General features: G+C 46.2%; 1 protein-coding gene and 1 pseudogene across 1 annotated transcript in view; one reads left to right on the top strand and one right to left on the bottom strand.

Annotated features, from left to right (window-relative positions):
- SCD5 (stearoyl-CoA desaturase 5) overlaps window positions 1-26442 on the bottom strand; it is a 146735-nt gene that overhangs the window by 96696 nt on the left and 23597 nt on the right. The gene's annotated exons all lie outside the window — the stretch shown is intronic.
- On the top strand, window positions 7201-8436 carry LOC132227167 (KATNB1-like protein 1; annotated as a pseudogene).

Here is a 26442-nt window from a genome sequence, read left to right as displayed (position 1 = left end):
TTTTCACAATGACTTTGAAAGGTATATGATACTATTTACAGATATAAGTAAGGAAGCTGGCCCTTAAAAAGGTAAAAATAAAACAAAAAACTGGCTGAGACTCACTGCTAGTAAACGGTGGAGCCAGACTCAAAGGTGGACTTCCTGAGTCCAGAGCTCATGCCTTTCCTTTACACACGGCTCCACGGGTTTTAGAACTAGACCCACTGGGTCTAAATTCCAGCTGTAACACTTATAAGCTGCGGAACTTCTCCAACCCTCACTTAATTTCCTCTTCCATAAAATGGTGGTGACAACGGTAGCTTCCCCACAGGATTTTGTGAAAATCAAATGAGATGTTTATTCAAGGATTTAACATTGCAGTTGGCACACAGGAACTGTTCAAACAGTTGCCAACTACCGTTATTGTTATGCCAGTCTTTGCAAGGCTGCCCATAACTGCAGACAGTACATATGGGTAATCAGTGGACGAGACCAGCTAACGATGTGCCATTTGGCCAACAGTCTTTGGACCCCCCCTCTCTCATAATGGCATTTCCCATGGCACCTCATTCCTGCCACTGGCACAAGGAGAAAACACGGCACCATTGAAGGCAAAAACGGCATAACGGTCAAATAAGGAAACTGCACCCAACTGAAAGGTTTCGGTTCAGGCCCATGGAATCAGGAAGAAAGGAAAGAGGAGCTGAGGCCTGAGATCGCTGCAGAGCTAATCTCATGAAGGACGCACTCAGTACACTATGGGAGGCAGGAAGAGTGCCGCTGAGGAAAAAATAAATTACTTGGGGATTGGAATGGAAGCTTTTGCTCGCGTTACTGTGCGAAGAAAGATTCCCACAGAAGAGCAAAGCATTTAGGGTGGAGAGGAATTTAATCAGTTTCTCCAGCTCATTTTAACCGAAAAGAGAAGGATTTAATTTCCAAGTCTTAAATGGGCACCAGAATTTAGACAAAGTCAAACTAGGGGAAGAGAAAAGATAAGAAGGACCATCCACTGCCCAGAAACCAGAAGGAAAACACCAGCCTGGGGAAGTGCTGAACAGGTCCAGATTTAAGGGCTGGAATAGCTCAGCAAGCACAGGATGTGCTGGAGGGAGTGGGGTGAGAAGGCGTAAAAATGAACCTTATTTCCACCCTTGGTTTTTTTGTGTGTGTTTTTTAAAATATGTTTTTATTCATTTCAGTGAGAGGAAGGGAGGAGATAGACACATCAATGACGAGAGAGAGTCATTGATCAGCTGCCTCCTGCACACCCCCTACTGGGGATTGAGCCCACAACCATGGCATGTGCCCCGACTGGAAATCGAAACGTGACCTCCTGGTTCGTAGGGCCAACCACTGAGCCACACTGGCTGGGCTTTTATGCTTTGTTTTGGGTTTTGTTTGTTTTCGGGTGTGTGAGTGTGTGTGTGTGTGTGTGTATCAGCTAGATGAAGACATCAAATTCAGCTGTGTTTATTTCTATTTTGCCAGGCCAAGGATTTTAAATTTAACTTGAAATAATCAATAGGCAACAGCCTTTATTTTTAACACCTGCCTGGCTGAGACTGAACACCTCTGCTGCAATTCCTGAGGTACATGGGCAAAATGTTGCAAAGCATCTTTCCTATTTGAGCAAAGTGGAATTTAAAAACATGTTATTAAATCTGAAGATGTTTGGATGTAGTATCTAGTATGGATCCCATTACTGAAAATGCCAGGCACATAACTCTGAGGCCCAAGAAACAGTGCAAGTGAGTTTACAGAAGAATAAAACCAAATGTGAAGAAGCGAAGAGATTTCTGCCGGGAGCCGGTCCATCCTTGCTGTTTCAAGGGACCTGGCATATATGGCATACTTTTCTTAATATGTTTGCTCACCTTCTTGGCGCTGTGTTTTAACCAAAGTCACCTCTCAGAGAAAGGTTGAATCCCCAGGTAGGGATTTTCCCCTGAAGTTAGGGAGGGAATAAAACCCCTCAACTAAGTGCCAGGCGGGTAATTAATCCCTTTAACTACGAACAATCATGCTTAAACTACATAATCTTTTCTCCCTGGAATGGAGATAAGAAACGCCCTAACCTTTGTAATAGAGATTGATAGGATTGAATCAACTGGTATAAATACAGTTGTAACAAGACAGAAAGACTCAGAACTCAGGAGACAGAATTCAGAAGACAGAACCTACACGGAGCCTAGAGACAGAAGAACTTCACTGGCGAGAGCATGCCAGAGGATCCTGGACCGGGACTGGCCTCGGAGCCTAGAGACAGAGCCTAGCGGGAGAACATGGCAAGGGGTCCTGGACTGAACCTGACTACAGAGATTGGCAGGAGAACCTGACTGGAACCTGGACACTGAACCTGACTGGAGAGCCTGGACAGAACCTGGCTGGAGAACCTAGCGAGGGAACATGGCTACAGAACCTCGCTGGAGATCCGAAGCAGAACCTCTCTGGAGATCCGGGCTGGAGATCCTGGCTAGGCTGCTGATCAACTGAACGCTGTCTCCGTGACATTCCTTCTTCGCCGACTCCGTCCACACCTTTGGGGACCCCTGGACCCGCTGGGGTTGGACCCCGGCATATGGCGCCCGAACAGGGACCCCTAGGTAAGCGCCCCACACTCGGGACAGATCGGACTCCACCGTAGGAAGAGGGTGGATAGTCTTCGCCGACTCCGTCCACACCTTTGGGAACCCCTGGAACAGGATTCCCTTAGGTAAGCCCCCCCATTGAGAACCTCCACAGTCGGGACGGATCGGACTCCACCATAGGAATAGGGTGGATAGTCTTCGCCGACTCCGTCCACACCTTTGGGAACCCCTGGAATAGGATTCCCTTAGGTAAGCCCCCCCATTGAGAACCCCCACGCTCGGGACGGATAGGACTCCACCAGGGTGCTACAGACCCCCCTATAGAGGATAAATAGGGTAAGAAGGTGGATAGTACAGAACTTAGATTGAGAAGATGTGCCATACTGAGTCCAAAGAAAGAAGACTCTGTATTGATTCTTAGATTGAGAAGATGTGCCATACTGAGTCCAAAGAAAGAAGACTCTGTATTGATCTTTAGATTAAGAAGATGTGCCATACTGAGTCTAAAGAAAAAAGACTCTGTATTGATCTTTTAACATATATGCTTATTAGCAGAGGAATTAAGGTTACTCCCAGTCAGACAGAACATTTTATACAAGAAATACGTCCATGCTTTTCTGAGGAAGGAAAGGTGCCGGAAAGGTAAATGTAGAGGCATGGGAGAAGGTAGGCCCAAGGAGCCTTATCCTTAACCCCACTGCAGCCTTTCTACCCTGGGAAAGTGCAGGGTTGGCAAGCTCTCCCTGGGGTGATAGATCAGGACTCAGGTAATAGCAGAAAGCGCCAATCCTACTCTTAAAATGGATACAAGAGAGCGTTTCAGGTTTTTCTTTTTAATGCCTGCTTTTAAAAAATAAAAAAGGGGGAATTTGCCGGGAGCCGGTCCATCCTTGCTGTTTCAAGGGACCTGGCATATATGGCATACTTTTCTTAATATGTTTGCTCACCTTCTTGGCGCTGTGTTTTAACCAAAGTCACCTCTCAGAGAAAGGTTGAATCCCCAGGTAGGGATTTTCCCCTGAAGTTAGGGAGGGAATAAAACCCCTCAACTAAGTGCCAGGCGGGTAATTAATCCCTTTAACTACGAACAATCATGCTTAAACTACATAATCTTTTCTCCCTGGAATGGAGATAAGAAACGCCCTAACCTTTGTAATAGAGATTGATAGGATTGAATCAACTGGTATAAATACAGTTGTAACAAGACAGAAAGACTCAGAACTCAGGAGACAGAATTCAGAAGACAGAACCTACACGGAGCCTAGAGACAGAAGAACTTCGCTGGCGAGAGCATGCCAGAGGATCCTGGACCGGGACTGGCCTCGGAGCCTAGAGACAGAGCCTAGCGGGAGAACATGGCAAGGGGTCCTGGACTGAACCTGACTACAGAGATTGGCAGGAGAACCTGACTGGAACCTGGACACTGAACCTGACTGGAGAGCCTGGACAGAACCTGGCTGGAGAACCTAGCGAGGGAACATGGCTACAGAACCTCGCTGGAGATCCGAAGCAGAACCTCTCTGGAGATCCGGGCTGGAGATCCTGGCTAGGCTGCTGATCAACTGAACGCTGTCTCCGTGACATTCCTTCTTCGCCGACTCCGTCCACACCTTTGGGGACCCCTGGACCCGCTGGGGTTGGACCCCGGCAGATTTCGACCTGCTAAGGCTGACATTTGGACTGCACACCTGAGCTGAGTTAGTGGGCAGCTGGTCACACATTCAGTGCACAACACTCTTCGGTAAGACAGGCCAGAGGGAGGAGACAGCAGTCGCTTCTGTTTTCATCACCACTGTCATCAATAAGCATTATTCACTACAATATGGGAGTCATTGGAGGACATTGTTCTCCTGAAGCTTAGTCTATTTAAGGAAACAAAACATGTACATAAACAGAAAAGTAAATAACAATACAAGCTGTGCCAAATGGGAATGTGTCTTTCTTAGAAACTGCTTAGTGTCTTCATATTACAAAAACATATCCATCATGCTGTGCAGAAGCCACACCATGACGCTAGACTCAGAGAAATAACCCCAAATGCCAACGGCAAACAATGTCACTCTAATTCCACTCTAAGTCCTCCAACAATTAAAGGACAGCTGTGACATTCAGATATGCTCTAGCAGTCATTAATGAACTGCCTCATGTGCTGTTTAAAATTGTCGATTTTAACCTGACCCTGGTTTGGGGGCTGTCCATTTGAAACAACTTTAGGTTCTACATCCCTAAGCATATTTCACATTTATTTAGAAAGGCAATATAAGTATAGTGGCCAAGAGTAAGGACTCTGGAATCAGACTTCCTGGGTTCGAATCCTAGTTCTATACATATTAGCTGTGTCACTATGGCAAGTGACTTAACTTCCCTAAGCCTTGGTTTCCTCATGGGTAAGTGGGAATAATAATAGGATTGGCCTCATCCTATATAGTAAGAGCCCAGCGACTGAAACGGCAGACTGACCAGAATGGCCAGAGACCAGAATGATCGAGGGCATGGCAGGCCTGCAAACCCCTGGTGGCCCCTCACCCAGGCCAGCACGCCCCCCAGCGGGGACCGCCACCCCAATCCGGGGTCCCCATCAGGGCAAGCCAGCCGGCCCCCAACTGTGCACGAGGCCTCTATCCTATATAATAAAAGGGTAATATGCAAATTGACCCTAACAGCAGAACAACCAGAACGCCACTGGACCAGTCACTATGAGGCACAATTACAACCTCTGGGTCTTTTTCCCTGGCCGGCAGGCTCCGATCACCTTATGGCAAACAGAGAACCGGGGGTGGGTGGCAGGGGACGCGGGGGGCGCCAGGCCAAGGCCCCTGCCCTGCCAGTCACCCCACACACAGAGGGTGACCTACAGCGGGGGCGGGGCCGGCAAGCAGGTGGGAACAACCAACCTCTCAGTCCCTTTCCCCGGCCATCAGGCACTGATCACCCGATGGCGAAGGGGGAACTGGGGATGGGGGGGGGCGGGGCCAGCTGCAGGCAGCCAGGGAAGATGGCCCTGGTTGTAGGCCAGGCCTAGGGACGTACCCGCGCATGAATTTCGTGTGCCAGGCCTCTAGTATACTCAAAGGGAAGATTATATAAAATAATGCATAAATAGGTGGCACATAGCTCACAAAAATATTTGCTTTCATTACTATTATCACTAAGGTGGCTGGCAGCCTGAGGTGGAGTGAGATGCCATTGGAAGGAGCTGGGGCACTGCATCCAAGGTCTCCCACAGGGATACCTTTGAGACCCACCTCTTTTTTTTTATATATATATATTTTATTGATTTTTTTACAGAGAGGAAGGGAGAGAGATAGAGAGTCAGAAACATCAATGAGAGAGAAACATCGATCAGCTGCCTCCTGCACATCCCCCACTGGAGATGTGCCCGCAATCCAGGCACATGCCCTTGACTGGAATCGAACCTGGGACCTTTCAGTCTGCAGGCCAACGCGCTATCCACTGAGCCAAACTGGTTTTGGCTAGACCCACCTCTTCATGCTCTGTGTTTAACAGCAGGTGAGTGCACAGACTGGAGACAAGGAAGAGGCACCCAGTAGTCTGAGGGAGCAACATGGGAGGATCTATCATATCCGACACATCTGCTTCAAAATTACTGGTTCCCCCTGGCCATATGGCTGTTGTTTGGAGCATAGTCCCAAATGGTTGTGGGTTTGATCCCTGATCAGGGTGCGTACAGGAGGCAACCAATTGATGTTCTCTCTCACATTGATGTTTCTCTCTCTCCCTCTCTCTCTCTCTCAAATCAATAAAAACATATCCTCGGGTGAGGATTTTTAAAAAATTAATGGTCCACATACATAGAAAGGATAAAAATAAATTTGAAATTAGAAGCAAATAAGCACACTTTGTGAAGAACAAGAAGTTGATGGGGACATTGGGTAAGAGTGCTCGTCAAGGCTAATAAAATTCCAGAAAAACATTCTTAAAGGTCCAAGGAAGTCATGAAGAGCTTTTTGGAGAGCATTATGCTAAGCAAAATAAGCCAGTAGAGAAAGATAAATATCACATAATCTCACTCATTGGTGAAATATAATGAACAACATAAACTGATGAACAAAAACAGATCCAGAGACAGAGAAGCATCAATCAAACTGTCAAACCTCAGAGGGAAGGTAGGGGAGGGTGGGGGTAAGGGGGAGAGATCAACCAAAGGACTTATATGCAAGCATATAGGCCTAACCAATGGACACAAACACCAGGAGGGTGAGGGCATGAGTGGGGGGGGGGGGGCAATAGGGGGAGGTCTAAGGACACATATGTAATACCTTAATCAATAAAGAAAGAAAAAAAAAGAAAGTCAATGGAGGGCCGAAACCGGTTTGGTTCAGTGGATAGAGCGTCGGCCTGCGGACTGAAGGGTCCCAGGTTCGATTCCGGTCAGGGGCATGTACCTGGGTTGCGGGCATGTCCCCAGTAGGAGATGTGCAGGAGGCAGCTGATCGATGTTTCTCTCATCGATGTTTCTAACTCTCTGTCTCTCTCCCTTCCTCTCTGTAAGAAAAATCAATAAAAAACATATATATAAAAAAAAGAAAGTCAATGGAGGCACGCGGCTGCGTTTGAATGGCCCTGCGTGGGGCTTGGCCCGGTAGCCCGGGGACTCTCTTAGGCTTCCAGGAGCAGTTGGTCAGCGCCGGGGCTGGACTGAGGCGCTGGGGTACCAGGAGGCACTGGTATTTGGGAGATTATGGCATCTGAAACCCACAATGTTAAAAAACTGAACTTTTATAATAATATTGAGGATCATTCCACTGATTGTCCTAGAAAAAGGATTTCTAATTTCACTAATAGGAACATGAAGGAGGTTAAGAAATCTCCAAAACGGTTGGCTGCTTACATAAATAGAACAGTTGGACACACTGTGAAAAGCCCAGATAAACTACGTAAGGTGATCTACCACAGAAAGTTCATTATCCTTTTCCAAATTCTTGCTTTAAAAAGAAACAGTCCCCTAGAAGTGGGGACTGCGACATGGCAAATGAAGAAAATGAACTGGCTTGCGCAGGCCACCTGCCTGAAAAATTACACCATGATAGTCCAACATATTTGCTTAACGCCAGTGATTCTGGCTCTTCACAGACAGAAAGCGCATCATCACAATACAGTGGGTTTTTCCTGAGGTGTCTGAGGATCATGAAACAATGGCAAAGTTTTGTTCAGCAGGAGTTTGAGATTGAATGTAGCTTTAACTTTCTGGAGAAAGACGTATAAGTGAACTTGATGCTTATCTGGTGAGGATAGAAGACCTTAGAGTGGTGCCTTCCTGTGCTTAGCGGTAGTTTATAGGAAGAAAAACAATACATCTCACTCGGCTACTGTGTAGACTTGTTGCCTCTTGTAAAGTCTCTACTTAAAAGCAAATTTGAAGACTATATAATAGTTGGTTTAAACTGGCTTCAAGCAGTCATAAAAAGGCGGTGGTCAGAACTATCACCCAAAACAGAAATTATAAATGATGGAAATATTCAGACTTTAAAACAATTAAGTGGATTGTGGGAACAAGAAAACCATCTTAGCCCTAGCTGGTCTGGCTCAGTGGATAGAGCATCGGCCTGATGACTTCAGGGTCCCGGGTTCGACTCCAGTCAAGGGCACATGCCTGGGTTGTGGGCTTGATCCGCAGCAGGGGGGTAGGGGGGGTGGGGGGGCATGCAGGAGGCAGCTGATCAATGATTCTCTCTCATCATTGATGTTTCTGTCTCTCCCTCTCCCTTCCTCTCTGAAATCAATGGAAATATTTTTTTTAAAAAAAAAAAAAAAAAGGAAAGAAAACCATCTTACTTTGGTTCCAGGATATACTGATAATACAGCTAAGGATGTAGATGCTCATTTATTACAGTTGCATTGAAAGGCACTGAACCTACTGAAGAGCATTTGGTTATTCAGAACATTCCTGGACTATATGATTTCCAAACAAGTCTCACTGGAGAACTGTGAACTGCGGGAGAAATCAACACCTTTTCTTTTAAAGCCACATATGAAACCACTAACGAAACCCGAATAATCTACTTCACACTGAAGTGGAAAAATATCCGAAAGGAGCAGCTTCAACTTCAGCAAGGTGGCAGTGCACTATGAAGACTGTTCTCCTTTGCTGCATTTGGCATTTATGTGGCTACTTGGCAACATTGTTGAAGAACTACTAGATTTAATGCAGTCCCTCATAAGAATATACTTCATACTATGTGGAAAAAAAATAAGACAAAACTATTACTAGAAAAAGCAGAGACCAACCATCAGTACTTTTTTAAGACTGTGTTTTATAAGAAAACCCTCAAATGTGTGCAGCTATTTTCTTAGGTTGAAAGACTTTGAAAGTTTAAAACATCATAGCAAATAATCAATACTAAAATTTCTTTGTCCAGACTGAGATACTGTGTAAACAAGAGGCCTTAATTATTAATAAGCCAATGTATATGATACCAAGATCTGTTGGTTTTTTTTAAAGTAAAACCAACATGCTTCTGGCATGAAAGTTATGGAATGAAATCAGGGGTTTCCATTCATGTGCAATGTTGTTAAAACTTATTTCAAAAAAATTAAATAAATAAAAATAAAACTTATTCCACACCATCTTTAAAAGTTGAGAATATTTTTAATGTCTCCGAAATAATTTTGCCAGAATCATCATGTCATGTGCCAGTATGTATATGTTATTCTTATATAAAAGAAAGAGGTGAATATGTATTTGTATGAGTGCTTAGCTGGAAACATTCACAGAGTTGGCTAATTTATATTTATTTTCTATTGTATGTAGATTTCTAATATTTTCAGTTCTATATCATTTAAGCTTCATTTGAGTAAATTTACTAAATATTCCAAAAAAAAGTCAATGGAAAAAAATATCGTTGGGTGAGGATTAACCAAAAAACAAAACAAAATACATTGCTAATCCATGCCAGCACTTTCAGAGTCTAGACACCACCTCTGAATCAATGAAATCAATTAAAGTTGAAATACAAGATGCAATGTCTTTGCCTCCTTGGCCTGGGAGTGTACATTCTAAAGTATTTCAAATTCTCTTTTCCATGATCCATAGTAAAAAAGGCATTTGCATGCAGCACACACAAGGTTTCACTATCAGCCCTTATTTGTGTGATGTGTTTTGATTTTTTATTCTCTTCTATTTCATTTTTATATGCTATCTGCAATCTATTGCTTCTATAACCTATATAAAATATGGGTTGCAGCCTGCAATTTGAAAAATCTACACTAATAAAAGAGGAAGATGCAAATTAACCATCACTCTGCTACACCCACCAACCAATCAGGAGCAAGTATGCAAATTAACCCAACTAAGATGGCGGCGGCCACAGAGCTGGAGCGAGCAGGAGGCTTGGGTTGCCCCCAGAGATGGAGGAAGCCAAGCTTCCCGCCTGCCATGGCAAACCCTGGGCTCCGCTCAAGGCTACAAAGTTTCAATTATAGAAGATAAATAAATCCCAGATACCTGCTTCCAGCCCACCCTGGCCTCCGCTCAAGAAGGTGCTGGAAAAAAAAAAAAGAAAACGAAAAAAAAGAGAGGCTGGGAGCTTGGGTCGCCAGAGGGTGTGGCCAGCCTGAAAACAGCCATCAGCCCCTCACCCAGGCTGGCCAGGCACCCAAGTAGGGACCCCCACCCTGAAGGGGGTGTGGCCAGCCTGAAAACAGCCCTCAGCCCCTCACCCAGGTTGGCCACACTCCCATGGGGTGAGGGTCCCCGCTGGGGGGCTTGGCCAGCCTGCAAACAGCCATCAGCCCCTCACCCAGGCTGGCCAGGCACCCCAGTGGGACCCCCATCCTGATCCGGGATACCCTTCAGGGCAAACCAGCTGGCCCCCATCCATGCACCAGGCCTCTATCCTATATAGTAAAAGGGTAATATGTAAATTGACCCTAACAGCAGAACGACTAGGAATGACTGGTCACTATGACACACACTGACCACCAGGGGGCAGATGCTCAATGCAGGAACTGCCCCCTGGTGGTCAGTGCGCTCCCACGGGGGAGCTCTGCTCAGCCACAAGCCAGGCTGATGACTGCTAGCACAGTGGTGGTGGCAGGAGCCTCTCCCGCCTCCTCAGCAGCGCTAAGGATGTCTGACTGCAGCTTAGGCCTGCTCCCCGCTGGCAAGTGGACAACCCCCGAGGGCTGCCAGGCTGCCAGAGGGATGTCTGACTGCCAGCTTAGGCCTAATCCCCCAGGGAAGTGGGCCTAAGCCAGCAGGTGGACATCCCCTGAGGGATCCCAGACTGCGAGAGGGCACAGGTCGGGCTGAGGGACCCCCACCCCCCCACCGAGTGCACAAAGTTTTGTGCACTGGGCCTCTAGTCATTTAATAAAGGAGCGCCTTTACAAACTCCAAATTTTAAGGTCACGGCAAACAACAGGAGGAGCCTGCTCAGTTGGACAGAGCACTGGGCTCATGGAACTATGACCAGAGGCTCACTGAAGCTACAAAGAAAGAACTTTTACTTATGGAGGGGAGGGGATTAAAACCATGGAGAGAGAGAAAATACATATATTTTCTCTAGATTAGAAAATATATTTGCTAGAAAACCATTTTTCTCCCCTTAGCCACAAATCAGCAGAATCCCTGAAAATAGGACAGTGACTAAGTCCTGGATTGTGGATTTTAGCAAGAAATCCTGCTCTGTTGGAAACCTATTCTAAAGCAAAAGAAATCCCCATGATGATGTGGGCAGAAGAATCACCACCACAAGGCTTGAAGTGTTTAATTTTAATTAAATATAACTGAAAAGCAGGAGAATTTTTTCACGTATGGGAATCTGTCATTCTACAAAGATGAGAAAAGACAGTAAGATGTAGGTAGCATCTCTCTACAGCTGACCTTGACTTTAACATTCATATGCAATCGTGCAGCAATCAGGCAGACACTATGACGACAGTGTCTGTGGCTCACAGCAAGGTTGGGGTGGGGAGAGGTGGGAAGAAAAGAGCCTTTTAAAAGCAGCCAGCTGAAATGTTCTGACCAAGAAAGGCATAATTTTACTTCTGCTCCTAAGTTCAGATGATTCGAAACCCTGGGTAAACCAAAAGCTGTCACTATAATTCAAGAATAATTGGAGCAGATGGCTGCTTAGCACGGGAAAAGATGGCACTGAGGACATGAAATTTTCCAGCCTTGGAGCTGCTCTGGGAACAAGATCTTCGCCTTCAATCCCAGCTGAGTAAAATGTGGCCCTCTTCTCATCTCCTCACCAGAACTGGACCTGGGGGAGCCTAGGCATCGATCACTCATTGATCTACCCAAACCTAAGATTCATTTAACATAGAACATTCACCCTATGAGCGCCATACATTTATACATTCTCCTTCATAGTCCTTCCTCCCTCTCTCTCTCCTTCTCCCTCTCTCTCTCTCTCTCTCTCTCTTTCTCTCTCTCTCTCTCTCTCACACACACACACACTCACACACATTTTCTTTGTCCGTCCTAAATATACCTATTTCAATGTTCACAACAAATGCAAATTGAACCCTAACCACCAACTACTGAATCACATTTCCCAAATGATGAAAGGGAGCTCGTCCCCACTACCACCAAACTATGTCTCTTTTGCCCAGCCAGTGTGGCTCATTGGTTGAGCATCGACCTATGAACCAGGAGGTCATGGTTCGATTCCCAGTCAGGGAAGGTGCAGGCTTGATCCCTAGTAGGGGGCGTGCAGGAGGCAGCTGATTAATGATTCTCTCTAATCACTGATGTTTCTCATTGGTATTTTAAAAGCATATATATCTCTTTCACTTATTCCCCGCCCTCTTCCTGCCAAAAATAAATAAATAATTAAGAAACCCTATATACTATCAGGACTGCAAAGACCATCCAGGCCGTTGCTGCTCCGAGCGAGGTCGGAACACCAGCACCAGCCTGGCCAGGAGCCTGCTGGAGGGATAGAACCTCCGCCCCACTGGAACCTGTGGAATTGGATCTGAGTTAAACAAGGTCCCACATGAATCATGTGAAAGCTGCAATTTGAGAGACCCGGGTCTAGGCAGCGCTTCTCAGCCCTGTTTGCATGGGAGACTCACCCAGGGAGCTTTGAAAGCTACCCAAGCCAGGCCTCCCTCACCTGTGAGCAAAGTAATCAGGAAGCTCTGGCTGCTGGCGTGGTTCCAGGCTCCCAGTGACTCTGTCTGGCAGCCAGAGTTGAGTAGCACTGCTCCTGTCCAATTCTTGCCTTTCACAGACAAAGGCATAGGACTGCAGAGCGGCCAAATGACATGCCCAGGGTCACAGAGCAAGCCATGGTAGGGCTGACCCCACAGAGCGAGGTGCCCTGGGCCCCCCAAGAGGATGGACTCCAAGGGAGGGAATGTCTGTTTCCTGCTCCCTCGGGAGCCTGGCTCTTCTTGGGCGGCATGACAGGTGGATGCTATGTTCATAGAGGGTCACCCATCTCACACCTTTTTTTGAGCCTCCTTTACTCTCCAAGAAATCATTTAATTTGGCCTGGAGTATAGCTTTAGAAAACTATGTAACCATTTCTGTTTGAGCCACCAAATGTATTTGCCAGTCTCCTTCTCAGCTGTCTTCCTCTCCCTCTCCCCATTCCTGTTTAGAGGAAAAGCTGCCGGCACACCCCACCCAGAAAGAAACCTCTGAGAAAAACCCAACTCAGAAGGATTAAAAGACAAGACAGATTCATCCCATTTCCTTGAACCCTGGGAAAATGCTTACATTGGAGGCTGGCCTGGGCCTGCCAGCAGGAACAACAAAAAAGCAACGCTGCGGCCAGCTGTTGGAGGAAGGCACACATCGGTTTTGAGATCTGCCCGGGCTTTGCAGAGATGGCTTATGAAAAGCCCAAATGTCAAAGTCTCCTTGATCCTTAGGGTCCCCTCACGACAATGCAGCTCCTGTCAAGCACAGACCAGCCTGAAAAATGAGACCTGAGAATGGGGGTGGGGTGAGGAATCGATATGAAGACTTGAATTCCCAGGGGCTTTTATGTGATGGATAACTTATCTCCTAGTTATGCAGGAGTAGGAAGTGCAAAATGGAATGGAGGCAAAAGGACATAGGCGGGGAAGTCAGAATAAAAGGAGAAGGAGAAGGAAGAGGGGAAATAAGAACGAGGGTGCAGGAGGAAAGAAATGCGCAGTCATTAAAAGGCTCTGCTTTTCACTTCCTGAATTTTAATGACACAGAGAAGGGGCTGAATCTTCTGAGAGAGCTCATATGCAAGGATCAGGACTGAGCAAGATGAGACTGGGAGTCTTTTCATCAAAATGTGGAGGAATTGCACTGCCCGGTCCCGGGGCTGCCACCGGAGAGGCAGGCACGCCGGACGCTCCACAAAGGGAGGGGGCCTCCTCCCAGGCTCCATGCCAGACCCACTTTTACAGAAAACGGGACTGAAGCTCCCAGAAGCCAGCACTCCTCACCCCACAGCTGGAGGGAAACCTGCTCAGTGCATCTACTTACAATTTCCATTCAGGCAACCGTCACGTTTTGGGATGGAGTCTGCCAAGAGAGATCATTTCAGCTCCTCTCCTATTATCAGGTTCCCTCTTCTGTGGAGAGTGGCGTCAGCTAAGCTCCAGGAAGCAATTTAGAAAGTGGGGTTGGTGGAAGGGGAGAACCCATGCCAATCTACAAACCCGCAAAGCCTGGGGAGGAAGCTTTTATTTTTAACACTGGGATCTGTGGGGCTGACCTATATTTCACTTCTGATATTGACAGAAATGACAGGCCTCCAAGGGCAGGACACAGAACTGAGCGGAGGCCCTTCGAAAGCTTTGTCCAGAGGAGCAGTTGCAGTAAGACACCAAACCCCTACCATGGACAGAGTCAGGGACTCAAACAGGGTGCTGGAGGGTCTAAGGGGAGCACTCAGGCAGATGGGGGGGGGGGGTGTTGCGGTTTAGAACCTGAACTTAGCTTTACCTTCAGATCTCAGAAATTAGCCCATAGGCAGACAGAACCCTGCAGCTAATAAGAAAAATATGGGTGGAAGGTCGGGGGCAGATTAAAGGCCCAGGAAAGGAGAAAGTGGGTGTTGAATTTCCAGATTTCAGTGGGAAAACCTGTCCCACACATCATAATCCCTCAAACACACGAAAGAGGAGGCAATATAAACAGTGCGATCAAGTAGGACTTCTTAACACCGTCAGATAGGGTTTTTTTAATGTGCTAGCTCTACTGCTATTTTATTTCTCCTACTCATTTCTCAAAGACTAACACTGTAAATCATATTTGTCTGGCCAGCCCTATGATGACAAGTCTTCAAATGTGTAATACAACGTTAAATTTAATTTTATGCCTGAGGCACTGGAGATTGGCACAGCTATGTATTTTTGTGTTGTTGGTGTATGGTGTTGTGTTGGTTTTTTTTCCAAACCTTCACATTTTAATCTGCCATCCAGTCAGTGAACTGGAAACAGAGAGGAATCGCTTCAGATTATGAGTGATTTTAGACCCTGCACCACCAACCTTTTTTTCTTTTTTTACCTATCTGCTATCCACAGGTAAAGCAGTGTAATGATTTATGCGGGTGCAGAAGCCCGCGGCTAAGTGACAGGAGGTTCCGGGAGGACACAGGCCCGAGCTGGATTCCTCCACTGGGTTGCCACAACCCCTCGCACTGCACACTGTAACACAGAGCCAACATCTTTCTTCGCTCCTGTCCAGAATCCATGGTCAAGAGCACCACCATCCACTTGGTCATGGGCACTGGAGGCAGAGGTGGTGGTGGGCTCATTCCACGCCCTCCCCGGTCCTGGGCTCACTCAGAGGTGCAGCTCGGTGATGAAGAGAGGAGGCCACAGAGCCAGGCTACCTGAGGGGAGTCCCAGACTGTCACCTGCTGGCCATGAGCGTGCCCTTGGGCCAACTCACTGAGCTCCTCATCTAGAAAACCTCTTACGGTTTCTGTGGACGTAAATGAGTCATTATAAGCCATACATTTAGAACTATACCTGGAACATATTAAGTGCTCAGTGTTGGCTAAGATTTCCTGTTCGTCAACCCCACATCCACTCGGCTGTCAGGACCTTCAAATTCAAAATCCTCTCCAACTCCATCTCTTTCCTACGTTGTAGCCCTCACCATCTCTCGCCTGGACTAACACAGCATCTCCCTCCTTGGTCTCCTCATCTGTACTGGTCTGTATTCTCTGCACCTTCATTTTCAGCCACTCCTGTCCTCTCCTTCCCTTTCACCGGGGTTACCAGTACACCAAGCGGCTGTTCATCCCCCCAGCTTGATGTCTCAGCCTCCATGCCCTTGTCTGTGTGATTCCTCCGTGCAAAAGATCCCAATTTAGTCATTAATTCCTTCAGACAGCCCTCCCAGAACCCAGTTCCAGACAAACTCCTCATTCTGAGCTCCCAGGGCCCTGTGCATTTCTCTCTTGTCCCACATCACCAAGTCATAGCAGTTCTCTGGGGCCTGAGGGCGGGACTCATTCCAAGCACCTTCATACCCCCAGCATGGGTATGAAGTCCAAATCGGTGACTATGGTGCCACACTGAAGAGCGTGGACTCTGGAGTCACAATCCTGGGCACACAGCCTGGCCCTAGTGCCTACTGGCCAGCGGATCTGCATCAAGCCACTGGCCTTGTAGAGCCTCGTCTGTAAAATGGGGATGGCTGCAGCACCCCACCAGAGGTACTGTGAGGAAGGAACAAAATTAACACGTCATCTTTAGCTTGACGCCTGGCACATAAATAAACGTCAGGGCCTGAGGAAAGTCCTGACAAGTGAAAAATACAAACAAAATGGAAATTAAAAAAAGAAAGTATGGGCATGAGATTCAAACACTTTGGTGGAAGGAACTCGTTCATGGATATGCCAAAGTAAGTCTTGAGTATAATGTTCATTTGCCTGCTTCTGAGACTTCAAAAAAGTAACAAGAAAATAGCTGAATTGGCTGGTCCTTGTGCCCCCTTCCTGAGGAGCAAGTGCAGGCATTCTGGAGGCTTTTGGGGGATGAGGGTGAGTCCAGAGCATGCTGTTCACCCCGCAGAAGCCAAGGAGTGGAGGGAGAGGGGCCAACAGAACCCCGGATCCTCTGCCAGTCGCTACAGGAGCCCAACTCCCCAGAAGTAAGCTCTGCCAGAACTCTTTCTAACAACAGGTACTGCTCCACCCCTGGCCAGAGGACCTGCTTGACTAACGCCTGCTTCCACGCCTTTCTTGCCCCTCAGCCCAGCAGAATCAACAGCTGGTGACGGCAACTAGAAACGATTCTCTGCCCTTCATGCCCAGAGTTTGAATGAAAACCCTCTTGGCTCATTAAAATTCTCTATAAGCTTGTAAATCTGGCCAAACATCACCACAAACACATACTGAATTTTTATTCTTTAACTGACCTCCTTGTCCAGTAGGGCCTATCCAGAGGCACTACTACTTTTATTTATCTATTTATTTTAATGTCATTTTTGAGAGAGAAAGAAAGAAGAAGAAAGAGGAGGAGGAGGAAGAGGAAGAGGAGGAGGAGGAGGAGAAGGAGGAGGAGGAGGAGGAGGAGGAGGAGGAGAAGGAAGAGGAGGAGGAGAAGGCGATGACAGAGAGAGATGTGAGAGAGAAACATCGATTGTTTGCCTTCTGTATACTCCCCCACTGGGAATCCAACCCACAACCCAGGCGTGTGCCCCGATTGGGAACCGAACCCACCACCTCTCAGTGCATGGGACAGTGCTCAGCCAACTGAGCCACTCTGGCTGAGACTCCACACTTTCAGTAATGAGAATCCTCTGAAAAACAAATGAGCTGGGAAAGATGGACACACACACATATGCGGCTGCTTCTCGGATGGAGCTGAGAGCCAGTCAGCCACAATGCAACCTCTGACTGAGGCCCCGTATCAGAAACACTGATTTCGACAGCATCCAAGGGAGGGATATGACTATGACAGTGTGGCCTAGAGCAGTGGGGGGATGGGCCCCATAGGCTCCCGATTTGAAAGACTTCAGAGTCACTGACCCGCTGCATTAGTTTGCCCTGTCGGCCATAACAAAGGACTACAGGCTGCGTGGCTTAAACAGAAGTTTACTGTTTCAGTTGTGGAGGCGGGAGGCCTGACATTCAGGCGTCAGCAGGGTTGGTTCCTGCTGGGGACTGAGGGAGGCTGTTCCAGGCCTGTCCCTGGCTTCAGGTTTGCAGGCAATCTCTGCCACTCTTTAGCTCACAGAAGCATCACTCCCCATCCCCACCTGCATCTCCACATGGCGTTCTCCCTGTGTGCGCACCTATGTCCACATTTCCTCTTTACAAGGACACCGTTATGCTTGACTAGGGTCCACCCTAATACTTCATTTTAACTTTATTATCTGGTAAAGGCCCTGTCTCAAATGCAGTCATATTCTGACATACTGAGGGTTAGGACTTCAACATGCGAATTTGTGGGGGATGCAAATCAACCTATGATAACCGCTCTCTCTTCAGAGATGCTCTGACACCAGTAAATAAGCCTTGGATCAGTGTGGCAGGGTTTGGGTGTTGCTGGCTGGGACACGGGCCCTCTGAATGTAGGCCTGGAGCAGCAAATGAACTCCTGCTCGTTGGGTCGGCATCCGAGCAAACGCGGTGAGAAGAACCAGCAAGTGCAGAGCCCAGAAAAGGAGGCTGACAGGCTGGCTCCCCGGAGAGGGAGTCCTGGCGAGCACAATCCACACAGGGTCGGCATGCCTGGCGTCAGCTGTCACCGCTACAGAGCTGCCTGCCCGGTGAGACACAGCACATCCCCTCACGATCATGAGGCACACGCTGAAGTGTGGGCTCATTATGCAGTCTGACCCGACCCTACGCCCAGCTCCCCACCGACATCTCCAACTGCTGTCTAATGAGACTGCCCGTCGGTCACCTCATGCTTCCTGACAGCACAGGCCTCCCGGGGGGTCCACTCGGCAGTCAGAACTCCCTCCTCCTTTTTTCTACACCCCCACCCCCAGCACTTTCCTCAAACTGTCTTTTACCACTTAGTCCAATTCTGCTTCCATGAGGAGGGGATTTCGTCCATTCTGTTCACTCCTGCATCCCCAGGGTAGCACCTGGTGAGGTGGGGAGGGTCTCCACACAGACCTTTGAATGCTGGAATGAACGCTATCCTCCCCCCCACCCCCACCTCTCACTAGACAGGCAGTTCGAGAGCAGGGAGTGAGCCTTATTCATTTCTGTTGAGCTCCTGCCCTAGGACTGGGGTCCCTCCATAGGAATGAACTGAATAAATGAATGCTTTCCACTTAGATGTCCTGCCTGCCTCATACTGAACTCTGAGGTCAGACACCCCTTAACGTATCATATTACTTCTCAAACAAGCCCCCTTCCAACAGTCAGCTCAAGATGATCTCTATGAAGATACCACCTCTCTCGCCCCGTGCCCTGAATTGGCCCCTCCTTCCTGTGAGCCCGACTGTACTTCTATCCCAGCATCTACAATCACCCTTGTCTTCGCCTACTAGGCTGTGAGCTACTTAAGGGCAAGGATTTTCCTCTTATCTTCCTGATTAACATAGGGCTTGGTAAGCATCATTTCTTTTAAAGGTATCAACTCCTTTCCTACTGACCCAAGTTCAAACCTTACACTCTCCCTTGCCACCTCTGTTAGATCCAATCGGTTACAGTCTATGCTTCTTAGTATCTCTAAGGTCCGTCCATCCATTCATCCATTCCATCCACTCATCCTTTTCTTTCCATTCCCTCAACCTCCATCCCAACCCCGTCCAGTCTCCCTGGCTCTTTCTTCCCTCCTTCAAGCCATCCTTACAAGGCTGCCAGATTAAGAACCCTACAGCATTACTTTGCAAAAAAAATAAATAAAACAAACAAACAGCAGCTCTCTTGCTCTAAAACCTTTGACAGTCCTTCACTGTCTACATGATGAAGTCTAACCTCCCTGCATGCCCTTCCGAACCCTGATAGCGTGGGCCCCCGACTCTCCCTAGTCCATTTTATTTTTCACTCTCCGTGTCATTAACCCTTCTTCTCAAATATGTCTACTCCTTTCCTCTGGGCAACTGCCCACACTCACCCCTGTCTTGGTACTTCTGCCACTTTCCTCAATTATTGGTTTTCAAGATCCTCCCAGTTACCCAAGCCCAGCCCTCATTCACGCCCAGTTCAATTCCCACCCCCTCCAAGACCCTCTCCCTGATCACCCCAGCCCTGGAAGAAAGGCTGCCCTTCTGAATTCCTATGGAGCTTGTTGCCTGCACCATTAATTTGTATTAGCATTTATTCTTGCCATGCCAATGCTTATCGCTCCACCTGGACTATACGCCTCCGAGGGCAGAACCTGTGCCTGGGTTTGGTCCTTTTCATAACCTCAACACCTAACACAGTGCGCTAAGCACTCACACACACTCAACAAGGGTGTGGATGAAAAGAAGCCCCTGGCCATTTGGACGATTTGCAATATGAGCCTCTATTGCTGCAGATCTATCACAGAAATGTAAGCAATTGACATTCATGGTGGCCTGCACGCATTTCCCCAGCATGATGGATGCTTCTGGCAGAATTCAGTGCTAGGTGCTCTATGAATATTTTATCAAATGAATGAATTACAGGTTAGCAAATGTCCTCTGGTTATCAAAGCCTAGAGGCAGGAAGGAAAGTGCCTCCACCGTTCCCTAAAAATCATGAGACAGGTGACTCTTGACATCGCCCCTAGTGGCGTGAGGTCTGACTCTCAGGAGAATCCTCCTAAGGATTCCAAAGTCTGTCTTCTTCCTTCTCAGGTTGGTCTGACTGATTCTGTCCTGAGTCCTCTCCCTCTAGTTGACACCGAGATTCTGTCCATACAGAGGGGACAACACTTTATAGCAACTAACAGAGTCAGCTGAGGTGTTTCCATGGAAACACAGTGGTGATTTCAGGAAGCCCATCTGTTTTTAAATTGCTCTATAGACTTGCTCTAACTTTGTTACAGATCATGTAGCTCAGGGCCCCTAAAACCTTTTCTCCCACAGGACCTTTCAGTAGCCTCCTTTTTCTTCTCTCCCCAATTTCAAACCTCACACCTTAGGGGCTAAATTGATGAACTAGCGCCACAGTCTCCTAACATTCAACAAAGTGGAGCCATAGCTAGCACCTCCCCGTTAAGCTGAAAACCAATATCGCCATGGCAACAAGAGGCAGCTTGTGGGTGGGGAGAGCTGGTGGGCTTCTGGAAGGGTCAGCGTTTTCAATTGGTTCTTCTCCTGATGTCAGAATAAACAACATTGTTTACATGAAGTTTTCCTTTCATTAATTCAGGGAGGGGCAAATGTAGATTTACAGTTGTGAGTACAGAGTTTATTCCTGTATTATTGTTACTGTATTATTTTCGATATGAACACCTGTAAACCTACTTTTGCTCCACCCTGTATTTAGTGATACTTCAGTTAACAAAAAAGATCTAGCAAGAGGCACAATTTGTTGTCAGAACCTTCAACGGAAACAACAGAGGCAACATAAGATTCTGGGTAGGTATGATTCCCTTCCTCCCCATTCTATCTTCCTCTACAACTCTTGAGAGGTGAACCATAGCCCCACTACCTTGGCCCTGCCTCTTGCCTTACAGCAGCGGTTCTCTTGCCTTTGGCGGTTGAACGACCCTTTCACAGGGGTCGCCTAAGACCATCCTGCATATCAGATATTTACATGACGATTCATAGCAGTAGCAACATTACAGTTACGAAGTAGCAACGAAAATAATTTTATGGTTGGGTCACAACAGGAGGAACTGTATTTAAAGGGCCAGAAGGTTGAGAACCACTGCTACAGTCTTCATAAGCCAGGGAAAACACTGTGTGCTTCAGACAATTATACTGCACCATGGAAGCCCAAAGACACGTTCTTGGGAGCACAGCCGTGATCAACAATGCCCCGGCTATTCTGGGTTAAACTGTGTGTCTCCCCAACAAATTCCTATGTTGAAGCCCTAACTAACCCTGAATTGTGGCCTCCAATTTCAGAGGTTGAAGCCCTAACCTCAAGCGCTTCAAAGTACAACTGTATTTGGAGATAGAGCCTTTAAAGTGGTGGCTAAGTTGAATGAGGCTGTTACAATGGGTCCTAATACAATCTGGCCAGTATCTATATAAGAGGAAATTTAGACACACAGAGAATTACCAGGGGTGCATGTACATAGACCATGAAAAGATAAGCAAAACAGGTGGCCATCTGCAAGCCAAGCAGAGGCCTCAGGGAAAACCAGCCCTGCAGCACCCAGATCTAGGACTTCCAGCCTCCAGAACTGTGAGAAAATAAATTCATTAAGCCACCCAGTCTGTGGTGTTTTCCTATGGCAGCCCTAGCAAACTAACACACTGCCCCACCAGCAACAACGTAATACCAAGGATGACTAAATAAAAATGTTTGTCTTCAGAGTTGTTATATCTTCTTGATATCTACTTTGATATTAATGTATCAATCTTTATTAATGTTTGCATGATATTTCTTTTTCCAAACTCTTTAAAAAAATATTTATCTTTATAGTTATGGAGTTTCTTTTGCCAGTATATAGTCAGGCCTTGACTTTTAGACAATCTGATAATATCTGCCTTTTAATCCATGTATCTAGAATTGCACCAACAGGCCACTAGCTACATGTGGCTATTTTAATTTAATCAAAATTTAAAATTTGGTTCACAAGTTACATTTCAAGTGCTCAATGACCACATGTGACTAGGTATTAGAGAGCACCGATAAAAAAATGTTGCCAAAAGTTCTATTGGACATCCTGATTAGACCATTTTACATTTGCTGATATCAATATGGCTGGTTGCCTCTACCATTTTGCTATTTATTTTTTATTTGTCTAACTGTTCTTCATTCTCATTTTAACCCTTCTCTGTCTGCTTTGAATTAATTGAACATTTTTCTTATTCCATTTTATCTCTTCGTTTGGCTTATTAGTGATAACTGGGGTTTTTTAGTGGTTGTTTTAGTTTTCACAGTATACATCTTTAACTTATTATTATCTACTCTCAAGTAATATTATCCTACTTCACATGTCACATAAGACCCTTAGAACACCCTATTTCATTTCCCCTCTATGGCTTTTGTGCAATGACTTCCATATATTTTACTTCTACTTAATATTTTAAACCCCAAAATACATTATAATTTTTGCTTTAAACAGCCATTATCTTTTAAAGATATTTTTAAAATGAAAATAAAAGTTTTTATATTTATCCATGTATTTACCATTTTGGATGCCATTTACTCCTTTATGTTGATCAAGACCTCCAGTTGGTATATTTTTCCATCTAACCAAAGAACTTCCTTAACATTTATTGTAGTGCAGGTCTGCGGGCAATGAATTCTCTTGTTTTTTTATGTCAGAAAACAATACTTTATCCTCATTTTTGAAAGATATTTTTGTTAAATATAAAATTCTCAATGGATGTTTTTTCTTTCAGTGCTTTGAAGATGTTGTTCCACTGTCTTTCAGTTTTGCATTGTTTCCAACAAGAAGTTTGCTGTCATCTTTGTCTTTGTTTCTCTACAGGTGATATGTGCTTTTTTTCCTCTGGATGCTTTTAGGATCTCATTATTACTTGTTTTAAGAAATTTAATTTTGATTCTTGAGTAGGGTTTTCTTTCATATTTCTTGAGCTTGGGCTGTGTTGAGCTTCTTAACTCAGAGGATTTTTCACCTTGATCAAATTTTGAAGAATTTTTGCCAGTATTTCTTCAAAAATTTTTTGAAGAACTTAGCTCAAGGGCTGGCCCAAAACAGATGTTCAATAAGTATCTGTTGAATGAATTCTTGGGCTACACCATCCATGAATGTATCATTAATTCCCTCCTTGGGTTTTCTGCAGCACTTAGTAGGTAATTTCAGCTATAGTACTTACTATCTTTTATTATAGATACTTGTGTGTGTTTCTCTCCCCAGATAGTTATCTCCTCAAAGTCAAGGACCTATCTTGACTGCCTCTAAGTTCCCAGGTCCTAATATGAACAAAGTGGTTGAATGAAGAAATGAATGGATGACAAATCTGAGTGTTGGGTATAAAATTCATTCATCCAGCAAACATTTATTGAACACCTCCTGTGTCCTAGGCACTCTTCTAGAACTCAACAGTGAACAAAAAAGAAAAATACTTGCCCTTATGGAGCTTATATTCTTAAGGGTGGTGGGAGCAGAAGAGGCAAAAAACAAAGGAAGTAAAATATATGTTCACTGATGGTAAGTGCTATAGAGAAAAATATAGGAAAGATCAAAAATGGAGAGTGCCAGGTACAGATTGGGGTACAGTTTTAAAAATAGTGGTTACAGCCCGGCCAGCATGGCTCAGTGGTTGAGCATCAACCTATGGACCAGAAGGTCACAGTTCAATTCCCTGTCAGGGCACATGCCCGGGTTGCAGGCTGGATCCCCTCGATCTTCAGTGCAGGAGGTGCAGGAGGCAGCCGATCAATGATTCTCTCTAATCATTGATGTTTCTATCTCTCCCTCCCTCTTCCTTCCTCTCTGAAATCAATAAAAATATTATAAACAAATAAAAATAAAAATAAAAATAGTGGTTACATTAGTTTCCTATTTCTGCCACAAACTTAGTGACATAAAACAACACAAATTTATTATGTTACATTTCTGTATGCTAGAAAGTCCAACATGGTCTCACTGGGCTAAAATCAACGTGCTAACAGGACTGTGTTCCTCCTGGAAGCTCTAGGAAAGAATCTATTTTCTGTCCTTTTCCAGCTCCTAGATACTGCCCATATTCCTCATCTTATGGTCCCTTCTTCCATCTCCAAAGCCAGCACCAGCAGGGTGAGTCCTTCTCACATCAGATCTCACTAACTCTGACTCACCTGTCTCCCTCTTCCATTTATTAACCTGCACAATCCAGGAGAGTCTCCCCATCTCAAGATCAACTTGATCACATCTGCAAAGTCCCTTTGCTGTATAAGGGAACATATTCACAGGATCCAGGGATTAGAATGCAGATATTTGGGCCCTTTTTCTGTTTACCACCATGGTCTTCCAGAAAGACCTCACTGAGAAGGCGATAGTTCAGTCAAGATTTCAAAGTGGGGAAAATAAGCAAGCCTTGCGGCTGGCTACCTGGGGAGGTAGTGTCCCAGGCAGAAGAACAGCCTCTAATGGGACTGCACCTGGTGTGTGTGTGAAACTACAAGGAGTCCAGTGGGATGACTCAGAAATGAGTTCAGAGAGGTCACCGGGCAGGGGGTCCATCATATAGGACTAGCACATGGACTGAGACGGGAGCCGTAGGATGGTTTTGAGCAGAGAAGAGACATGTTCAGAGCTACATTTTAACAGGCCCATTCTGGATGCAGTGTTGAGAATGAACTAACAGGGGCAAGGGCAGCAGCCATGAGACTTTGCAGGAGGAGAACCATCCACAGTACCTTGGGCCAGAATGGGAGCAATAATGATGTTTGCTATGTTATTCCAGTCCCTTCCTATATGACGGAAATATTCACAATAATAGAGGGACCTTAATTTTTGAAGACATATTTAGTCCAATTGCCTTCTTTCATGGATGATATTAAAATGGCCTTGGGGGAGACCAGAATGTTTTGTATTTTCAAAGACTTCCAGAAAAAAAAAAATCTGTATTCCTCTGGTTTGGGTGAACTTCAACTATCCTTCAGTTCTTTTTTTTTTTTTTTTTTTTTTAGAGAGAGAGTGGCAGGGAGGGAAAGAGGGGGCGGGGGAGAGAGAGAGGGAGAGAGAGAGAGAGAGAGAGAGAGAGAGAGAGAGAGAGAGAGAAACATCAATGTGAGAGACACACATCTATTGGTTGCCTTCTGCACGTGCCCCGACTGGGACTGGGGATCAAACCTGCAACCCACGTACATGCCCTTGACCAGAAATTGAACCCAAGACCCCTCACTGTGCAAGCCGACACTCTAACCATTGAGGCACACAGGCCATGGCATGTCCTTCAGTTCTTGACTTAGACATCCCTTCCTATGAGAAATTCTCTGACATCAACCCCTGTCTGCCACCCCATTAGGTGGGGTGCTCCTACTCTGTGCTACAAGCACTCTGTATGTCCCTCTTCATAGCACTTATACTGCTTGATGCATTGTTGATTCTGGGTTCCATGAGCATCTACTTTATTTATTGCCGCTCATGGTGCTTGGCATTAGTGGGTGCTTGGTAAATATCCGTGTTGTGAATAAATGGCTATAATACATTCCAATGATAAGTAAATGAAGTAGCCAGTTTCAATGAGTCTCCTGAGGAGGAGACTTCATGGATGGAATAATATTTTGGATCTCAGAGCATTGTAATACATGGCGTGGGAAGTGCTGATGCTTTCTACTCCTGATGGCTAGGCCCTGGCCAGCACCCCAGGACACAGGACTTCACACTCCCTGTGCCGGCTTCACGGGAGACAATAGAGGCTTTCTGACCCACGCTGCCCACTGCACTCTGCAACAGCATGTGCTCTCCCTGTCTGGGCCAACGGTGCCTGGAACTGGCCTTCAGGTCCCTAAAGAATATATACAACCCTCTTTTCATTGCAACAAGAAATGCATTGTCCAGTCCTGCACTACCCCCCTCCCCACTCCTTCCCTCTCTGCCTCTCTTTCCTCTGCACCTTCTCCCAGGGAATCCTGCCCTTCTTTCTCTCCTGAATATAAGGACAGGTCCCAAGTGGCTCACATTAGCCATTTCCCTCCTCCAAAAAGGCTTGGGCACTCAAATCCTTCTGTAAGTGGAAGACAGGATGGGTTTGAGTTGATTTGGGTTGAGTGCCAACTAAACTGAATACCTCTGCCTCGTTTCCTCACCGGCACTCCAGCTTCACAAATCTTACCAGGAACGAAAACACATGTGTGTGGGATGGAACACTATCCAGCCATGAGAAAGAAGGAAGCCCTGCTGTTGGCCACAACTTAGATGAAACTTGAGGGCTCAATGCTAAGTGAAGTCCGAAAGA

The sequence above is a fragment of the Myotis daubentonii genome, chromosome 1, assembly GCF_963259705.1.
Source record: "Myotis daubentonii chromosome 1, mMyoDau2.1, whole genome shotgun sequence".
Lineage (NCBI taxonomy): Eukaryota > Metazoa > Chordata > Mammalia > Chiroptera > Vespertilionidae > Myotis > Myotis daubentonii.
The sequence above is the reverse complement of the archived record's forward strand: the minus strand, read 5'-3'. Positions and strand labels throughout refer to the sequence as shown.